The sequence below is a fragment of the Fundulus heteroclitus genome, unplaced genomic scaffold (assembly GCF_011125445.2).
Source record: "Fundulus heteroclitus isolate FHET01 unplaced genomic scaffold, MU-UCD_Fhet_4.1 scaffold_387, whole genome shotgun sequence".
NCBI classification, from domain to species: Eukaryota; Metazoa; Chordata; class Actinopteri; order Cyprinodontiformes; family Fundulidae; genus Fundulus; species Fundulus heteroclitus.
In genome coordinates, this window is record NW_023396800.1 from 76,252 (window position 1) to 85,427 (window position 9,176).

Consider the following 9,176-nt stretch of genomic DNA (forward strand, 5'->3'; position numbering starts at 1 on the left):
CTGGCATGACAACTGGGTGACCATGATTCAATCTGACGGTCCGTCCAGTTAATCTGGGGGTTATGATGCTGTAACCACGGGAATCCGAGCACCAAACGGGCCTGCTTAACGGGAAAGATTAAAAACGTGACCCTTTCACGGTGATTTCCCGATACCAGCAACTCAAAGGGTAACGTGCAGTGCGTTATACGGGACAGGACATCCCCATTTAAAGCAGAAACCTGGAGAGGCAGCTCGAGCGCCACTGTTCTTAAATTAGCTTGCTGGACTAACAAGGGGTCAATCAGGTTAAAATCACAACCGCAATCGATTAGAGCTGACACCTTGAAAGTCTCCAGACCAGAAACGACGGCAGCGGGTAAACACAAACGAGGAGGAGATGATGGGAAGGTCTCAATATGGTCCGCCGGAGCCTCCTCTACAGCCGACGGACCGGCTCTTTTGGCCGCTCCGGACAGTTCTTAATGAAATGTTCGGGCGAGGCACAATAAATGCAGAGTCTAGAACTCATACGCTGCTGCCTTTCGTCTGGCGTGAGTCTAACACGCCCCAGCTGCATTGGTTCGGGTGACGAAGGAGGTGGCGCAGTGGATTCGGCGGAACGAGCGGGGGTCCACTCGATAGGAGCCGGCCGGACTAACGGCGGAAATGCTGGGCGGCTTCTCCCACGCGCTCGTAACCGGTTATCTAAACGCACAGCCAGAGCTATGCATTCCTTGACTGAGTCTGGCTGTTCTACACGCGCCAGTTCATTCTTTAAAGATTCATCTAGGGACTGAAGGAAAACTGATTTTAAAGCTCGTTGCTCCCAGCCCGCTGCCGCCGCCGCAGTGCGGAAATCAATAACATAATCCGCCACCCGTCTACCCCGCTGACGTAAGGTGAGAAGCCGCTGAGCGTCTTGGGACTCATCTGACTCGGCGGCGAACACAGAACGAAACTCTGAAACAAACTCATCGAAAGTGCAGTTGAACTGCTGGCAACTAACGAAATGGGCTTCAGCCCATCTAAGTGCTCTGCCCGTTAATAACCGGAGAACGTACGAGATCTTAATGTGATCTTGGGAGAAAGTCTGAGGTGAGCGATTAAAGAATAGGGAACACTGGAACAGGAAACCACCACATTCACTAGTCTTTTCGGAGTATTTCTCCGGAGAAGGTGATGACGTATCACGCCCAGACTCCGGTGGTGGAGGTGACGAAGGCTGGGAGGCGGGGTCTGGTGACGCGGAAGCAACCGGTTGTCGGCTAGTGCTAACCATACCTAAGAGCTGGTTCATCTGTGTGGTTAAATTCTGGAGCTGATCGTGTAGCCCGAACACTGTAGATTCTAAACCTTTAATACGGTCCTGTTGTGCAGCTAAAGCCTGCCCGAGTGTGCCTGTGGGATTAGTTTGGCCAGAGTGTTCTTCTGTCATGGTTGGCTTTATGTATTTTGCCCACATGCAGAAGCACACTCGGGAGAAGCAGGTGAAGTTTAAAGGTTTTATTTAAGAACCAGGTAACGGGAGGATTCTGCCTCAGCGGAGGCAGCGTCAGGTAACGGTCAGGGAGCAGGAAACCGGGTCGATCACTGGGGAAGAACGAGACAGAGGTTAACTGGGGAAACGTGGAGGGGAACTGGTCTGACTGAGCTGGATCTGCTGTAAGACGCAAGCTTACCACTCGATGGACGGAAGGCAGACCGGGGAGGAAGTGGTGGGGACTCAGCGCTAGCCGTACGATGGTGGCCACAGGTGTCCGGGAGACCAGTGGGTTGAAGGTGGGGTCGGGTCCGAGCAGCACCGGGAAATCCAGATGTCCAGGACAGCGAGAGGAACCAGGTGACTTTCCGGAGATGGCTGGGTTCCAGGGGAGGGGAACTGACTCAGGAGGAACCCAGTGGCTTGCAGAAGAGACCAACACCAGACGGAAGATGACGATGCTTGGAGCTCCTGCCACGAGAGACTTCACAGGGTCACGAGAGGAAGAGAGCTGACACGAGGAGGTACCTGGGAGACACAGAGGTGAGTAATTAGTTCCTCTAAGAAACAGGGAGAACGAGAGGCCAAGGCTTGTCTGCATACCACAACGGTAACACTCTGGCATCCTCTCGCTGTCTGCGTGGTGTTTAAGTAGTGCCTCCCGATACCGCTCAACCGCCCGCAGGTGTGTGGGCTCCGCCCACCAGTCAACCCAGAACACTTGTGGAAAGAGTCTGAGGCAGCAGAGCCGGCAGCAAGCTGCACGGCCCTGCTGGCTGAGTCCTGACAGGTAGAGAAATAGAAGTTAGAGTTGGGGCTGCTTTCTCTACTAGATATATTGTTGAGAATAGTAGCCCACAAGGCAGTGTGTGTAGCCCAGTTCTTTTTAATATAATGATAAATGACATTTCTGATGAGATAGATGGGGGTAAAGGGAAATCTTTATTTACAGATGATGGGGCTCTGTGGGTGAGGTGTCTTTGAGTCATTACTTTAGAACAGACTCCATAAACAGTTTTCTGGTCCATAGTGGATAAAACCATCTTCTGTGGGTCCAGGCTGGAGAGCAGAGGTCCACTTTGTTCCAGGAAACCAGGATCCAGGATCAGGCCGGGAAAGGAGTCCATGGGGTCTGGTTGGCTCTGTCCCTCACAGTAGTCACAGAGCAGAGCGTTTCTGTTAGCGTTTTTATTCATCTGGACCAAGGTTCATTTTTAGTTTATTATTTGCTCTTTGAGTGAAGCCACCACTGAGTTTGGTCTCCATGTTCACAGCATAGAAACAGGCCTGCAACGTAGGGTTAGCTTGGGTTTTACCGGCTTTAGCTTTAATTAATAAGCATTTAAGCAAATACTATTAAACTGGGATCTCAGATTGACACCCTGAGGGTCTTTATTTTGCTGTTGTATGCAGAGCAGTGCTTGTTACTTGTCTTTATTTAAAGGTCCTAAAGTACATTTATTTTATTCACCTTATCATTTTCCTAAATAAAGGGGGGAGGGGGGTGTTAACACTTTATAACTTGTGTCAAATGGTGATGATTTAGTCTGTGCCTCATTATTCCAGTGTTCAGTGTTTAGTCCTAAAACCTAATACCATGCATAGATCTGTAGTCCACGTTTGCACTGCAAGTTTGCTGGTTCAAATCCCACAGGCTCCTGCCCTGGGTCCCTGAGCAAGACCCTTAGAGCCAGAATGCTCCGGGGCACCACCCAGTGGCAGCCCACTGCTCCCTGAGGGACGGGTTAAATGCAGAGGACACATTTCATTGGTTTCCAAAGATGTGCTGAAAAATGCAGATGATTCTTATTTAGTCCAAAGCTCTGAGCTGCCCTCAGGTCTTCAGGAAGGCTGATCCACAGCTGAGGGCCGCAGGTGGAGAAAGTCTCCTCATGGTAGGTTTTAGTTCTCACAATGAGCCACCAGACACACAGAGACCCACTGAGAACAACTGAGCCAGGATGATGGAGAACATGTGAGGCCAGCAGCAGAACATGGGACCAATGTTCAGTGATCAGGGACTGAAGGAGCAGAACTTTAACCAAACGCCATGTTTCCTTAGAGAAAAGCCTCCATGCAGGCTGCTGATTTAGCTTGAAGATGAATCCAGAACAATATGAGCTGAAACTGTTAAATGATCCATGTTTAGAACATTGTGGCTCTGAGAACCACTGTTCTAGCAGAACCCTGAGCCAGACTAGAAGACAGCAGCATTTTAAACAGACGCCAGAGCCATCAGACGTAAATATCCAGCAGCAGCAAGTGATCATGGATCGATTTATGTTCAAGTTCAATTCAATTCAATTTTATTTATATAGCGCCAAATCATGAAACATGTCATCTCAAGGCACTTTACAAAGTCAAGTTCAATCATATTATACAGATTGTAGAAAGAGAAGCAGAGTTTATTGTTGGCTGCTAATCTCCAAGCTCTAGTGCCCCCCCAACCCTAAGCCCAGAACATCTTCATCACCAGCTGCCACTGCTGAGAACCACACCTTGATCTGGACCTTCACACGTCATGATAACATGTTCTGGTTCTGCTAGCTTTAACTCTTTAAATCAGTTCTACTGGATCACATATCAGACATCAGTTCATCATGTTTCTGGGACTTTTACATTCAGGGACATTCATTTTCTACATTTGATCATTTATTTGTTCATGTTTCAGTTTTAACCTGCATCCTGGTGGCTTCAGCTCACATCTTTCATTCTTTATTCAGATTGCAGAGCTTCAATTTGTCAGAGATCAGCTGGGCGTCTCTGTTCTCTGCGCTGAAGTCCAACCCGTCCCATCTGACAGAACTAGACCTGAGTGGAAATGTCCTGAAAGATGCTGGAGTGAAGGAGCTCTGTGGTTTCCTCCAGAATCCCCTCTGCAAACTACAGACATTGAGGTCAGACTCCATGTTTTAGTTCTGATATCTGTGATGTGTTGACACTAAACTGCAGACATCTGGCGAATATTCTACTGATCCACACCGAGGATCTTCATTGTAGAGTCTGCTTTCTTCTTCACTGCTTTGCTCCAGTTAAAGTTTCTTTCTTTTTCTAACTTTCTGTCAGGATTTATTCAATAATCAGCAGAAAACATGAAACAATGAGCTGAATTTCAGTTTAGAGTTGCAGCTTTTATCCAGAACTGAGGAAGAGGAAGAGAGAAGAAATAAAATAGTGATGTTTGATTTATTTGAAGGTTTTTAATCTCTTTAAACCTTCATCAGGTCAGTTTTTCTACATTTTCTACAGGATGATTTTAAAATAATTGAATAAGTGGATCTAATTCAGCTGAAAACCAAAGTTCAGATCTTCTATTGTAATAAATCTTTGCTGAGTTTGTTCCTGGACTTGGAGCCAGTTTTTAATGTCTCTCTGTGTAACTGAGTCTGAGCCCTGATCTCAGGTCTGAAGCGGACAGCATTGGGACCCCCAGTGTGTATAAATGCCCCTCATGTGAAGCGGCTCAGAGGGGATTCAAGCCAGTTTAGAAAAGTGAATTTCAGCTCCTGAAATCTATAATCCCTGATTGATGCTTCAGCACTTTTAGAAGCTCTGCAAGGATTCTACTGACTAAAACACTCAGACACAACATGTCACAGTACCAGGTTCTGCTTCTGGGAGCTTCAGCTCCTAAAGTCAGTTTACATGAAATATTCTCCATGACATCATGTTTTTATGGCTGTGGAATCATTAAAATAGTTAATTTATCTGCATTAATCTCCATTTGTTCATATTTGCTCCACAGTTGCTGCTGACTTGTTTGTTTTCTGTGAAACTTGAATAATTTGGCTGCAGAAGCTGAGTTTGTATTGGTGGAGCTGCTGGTGGATCTGACAGAGGTGAAGAGCTGAAGTCAGCAGGGCTGTCATTTAGAAAGCTTGCTCACACTAAATGGAGCTGAAATGTGCGTACGCCACTTTCCACCAGAAGTTAGGATCTCTAAAAATGAACTTGAGGGGAAAATGTGTGGTCCTCATACCAGCTCTGACCCAGGCGTACGCTCATTTTGGAGACGGGGAAACTGGAGATGCAGATGGTGAAGTGGTGAATTACAGCCAACCTGCATGAGGATTCCTCTCAGACGTTCACTTTCACTCCATATCGGACTTTAATCAGAGATCATCTTGATCAGAAGCATTAAAACCTCAGTATTTTTCAATCTGCTGCTGGTGACTCTTAAATCCATCTGGGACATTTCAGATAAATCTAAATGCCTATAAGTCATCTTAAATGTTAAATCAAAGTCTGCTAACATCTTCTCTGGGTTTTCTACCTTCACATTCCTCTCTCCAATCATCATCAGGGTGACGTGTTCCACAGATTATTGTGACCAGGTGAGCAGCAATCACTGTAATTGCTTCAAACAGTCAAACACACTCGTGTGTAATGCTGCTGGCTGGATGCATTGGCACTGCTGGAAGACCGTGCAGATGGAGAATTGAGGAAACGCGCTTTCAGGGATCAAAGATTTCCTGGCCAATAATGAGGACTGGCCAATGTCCTGCTTCTGACTCCCAGCATGCATTGTGCTGTTCCCCACAGGTGAAAGTGGCTCCACCTCCCTGTGAGGAGCTGAAAGGCAGCTCTGCAACCCCCAGAGAGCAGAGAAGGAGGCTTTCTGCTCACACCCAGGCAGTGCTCACCTTTTTAGGGGGGGTTAATAATGGTGGGGGAACCTCTCTCCTCTTAATGTGGATCTGAACCCACAGCCACAGGGGAATTTCAACACGGAGCACAGCGTGGTTTACTTTTTAACAACTTTTTTTAACAGCTTCTTAACAACTTGTTTGAATGTGGACAACATCTGAGCTTTTACCTCTGATTTCCACATTTAATAAACGCCTCTCTGGGAAATTTTCCCAACGTTTCTTTGCTTTTTCTCCGTGGCTGCCACGTCACCATGATGAGAAAATGATTAGCTGACACATTTTCTGCACATTAACATTCATGAGGTGCTTTGCATCGAGCGTTTCTGCTTGAATCTGGGCGTGTAGAGGGCAGAACCTGAGCCAGAACCTGGTACCAAATGTATCGCTACAGCTGGGATCTAGAAAGGAAAATGGCTGCTGCTGTGTCTGAGCATGGTTTGATTCATCTGAATATTTTTACCATCCTCCATTTTCTTTTTCTTGGTGTTCACTTTTAGTACGGATTCCACACAAAGTTTCTAAATGAGAGCCAGGACTGTAAAAACTGCTAAACAAGTTTTAACTGTTGAAAGTTCTGATATTGTTGATTGTTGAAGACCTGAAGTCAGCAGGTCTTTATTGAAGCAGCAGCTTGTTGTCATTAATATTAATGAGAGTTCTTTAACTGGTTCTGTTGGACTGTTAGAACCTGCATCCTGGTGGCTTCAGCTCACATATTTGATTCTTTATTCAGATTGAGGGGATGCAGTTTGTCAAAGATCAGCTGTGATCATCTGGTATCGGCACTGAAGTCCAACCCGTCCCATCTGACAGAACTGGACCTGAGAGAGAACAACCTGAAGGAGTCAGATGTTCAGCAGCTGCAGGATCTTGTAAAGAGTCCAGACTACAAACTAGAAACTCTGTAAGTAGATGGTTGGAGTGAGTCCAGCTGCTGTCAGCAGAACTGTTCTGAACCCAGTTGGTACCAAAGCAAATATCCAGTGTTTCCAGTAAAGTTGCAGCTTCTCAGTGGGAGGAGAATGTTGACAGGCTTCCTGATTGGACACAAAGACAACAATGAGCCAATCAGAGGAGCCAGCAGCTTGTTGTGTTCCTGTCTTTGTGTCCATGTGAAGATGACTGTTGTTGTTGTGTTCATGTCTCCAGGAAATGCAGCTGGATTCCAGCTGACAGCCTTCCACCATGTCTAGAGACAGTGGTCCTCATTCATCAAGCTGTGGAGCATCAGATCTGATCTTAGACTCTTTGTTCTCTCATTTCAGCAGCAAACAGCTGATCAGTTTCATCTTAGTCACAGCTCTGAGATCAGTCTGACTGCAGCCTGCAAATCACTGATTTCACAGCCCATCATTACATTTAGTCACCATGTGGTCTTTCTACAGAGCACAAGCTCTGCTGAAGTCCACTCAGCACATCTGGACATGTGTCCTTCTCTCACTAGTTTCATCCAGATGTGTTCAGGGACAGCCTCCATGTTTCTTAGTCAGCTGATGTTTCAGGAACAGATGAGATGTTCATGTTCAGCTTCCAGAGGCTGAAACACTCACTGATCTCCTCTGTTGCTCCTTCTCTCTGCAGGAAGTGGAGGTGATGATCTTAGTGGAGGAGAGAAAATGAGCTGTCCTGATGATCCAGAGGTTGAAGCTGCAGCAGTTTGACTTTAAAGAGACTATGACTGGATCCTGATGATGAACTCTGACCTTAGAGATGTTGATCCTGTTTATCTGATCATGTCTGTCATTTAGTGTCTGATATTGTTTGTCTCTGTGGACCAATGAGGATGAAATGAAAACTAAGCTGCATTTAGTGGCTCCATGGAGTTTTGATCTGAATCTGATGAAACTGTAAAGTTGATCTTTTTTCTCTCTGCTTCATTTTCAGCCTGTAACCCAGAAATCTGAAATAAAGCTCAACTCTAAAGTTTTCAGGCTGCATGTTTGCTTCATTGTGATGCAGTTTCTGCAGGTTTTTCAGCACATTTTAGATGTTTTCTGCAAATGTTTGGGCAGCTCTGGTCCTTTTATCTGTTGCTGCAAACAGCTCAGTGAGTAAATGATGGTTTCTTCAATCAGAGGATGAAGCTTTTCTTCATGATTTTACATCAAATCTGTTTATTTCCTTCTTTCTGAAGGTAAAATCTAAAAGTGAGTAAAGATAACGTTTGATCTGCTCCAGCTTCTCCTTTGGTGAGCATGGAAACACTTTCTGCAGCAGCTCAGAGACTTTCAGATCTTCTTTGGAGGATTTTCTCTGTTCTTCCTGCAGAACGGTTCTGGTTCTGTTGGATCTGAGGCTCATCATGCAGCTCTGCTCTGCTGAGGTCAGAACATAGATTTTAATCATGTTTAGGGACTGTGGGGGTAAAACCTTCACCTGCAGCTCCTCGAGAAGTCCACTGTGGACGTTGGAGAAGGAAAAGAGATTTTCTCTTTTCATCAGAAATTCAAGCATGAATCATTTCCTTTTTTTCTCGTTTCCTTGACATTTCAGATGGACCAGAACCAGAATCTACAGAACCTGGATCCTCAGATCGTCTCCCTGTTACATAAATAACTTTAGAACCTGAGAAAGACGACATCTGGCATCCCAGCAGACAGACAGAAAGATAGAAAATCATTTTTAGATGTGTTGAGTTATGAAGTTAAAGTTGGGTTAAAATGAGGAATTATTAAAATGATTCATGCATCAAACAGGGATGACTAGATTAAGTCAGAACTGAGTTTTAAAGCAGAAGTTTAACAAGTTATCTGGATCCGTTGGTTCAGTTTCTAGCTTTAAAACATCCATTAGAACCAAAGATCAGCAGGTTGTGTCTCACTTGATTCCCACTAAAAATTCCTGAGTGGAAATGAAAAGCTGGACTGTCAGTGTGGTTCAGTCAGAGCAGCTTTAGAGACCATTCCTCTGATGGAAATGTGGGAACCTTAGAGGAACATTTCTCTGTTCATTTGTTCTGAAACATTTGTTCTCTGGATGTTTCCTCTGGTTTCCAGCCTTCATTCTGTCTCCATCGGGATAGGAGACCAGCAGGTGGCGCTGCTGAGCAGCTTCAGCTTTCTATG

The 9,176-nt window shown here is 45.6% G+C and overlaps 1 long non-coding RNA gene across 1 annotated transcript; it reads left to right on the forward strand.

The window, feature by feature from the left end:
- Nucleotides 1–4,316: 4,316 nt before the first annotated feature.
- On the forward strand, nucleotides 4,317–7,833 carry LOC118560102. Its single transcript, XR_004929072.1, has 3 exons — nucleotides 4,317–4,359; nucleotides 6,845–7,015; nucleotides 7,693–7,833. It is a non-coding gene; the product is annotated as an uncharacterized LOC118560102 (long non-coding RNA).
- Nucleotides 7,834–9,176: the final 1,343 nt, after the last annotated feature.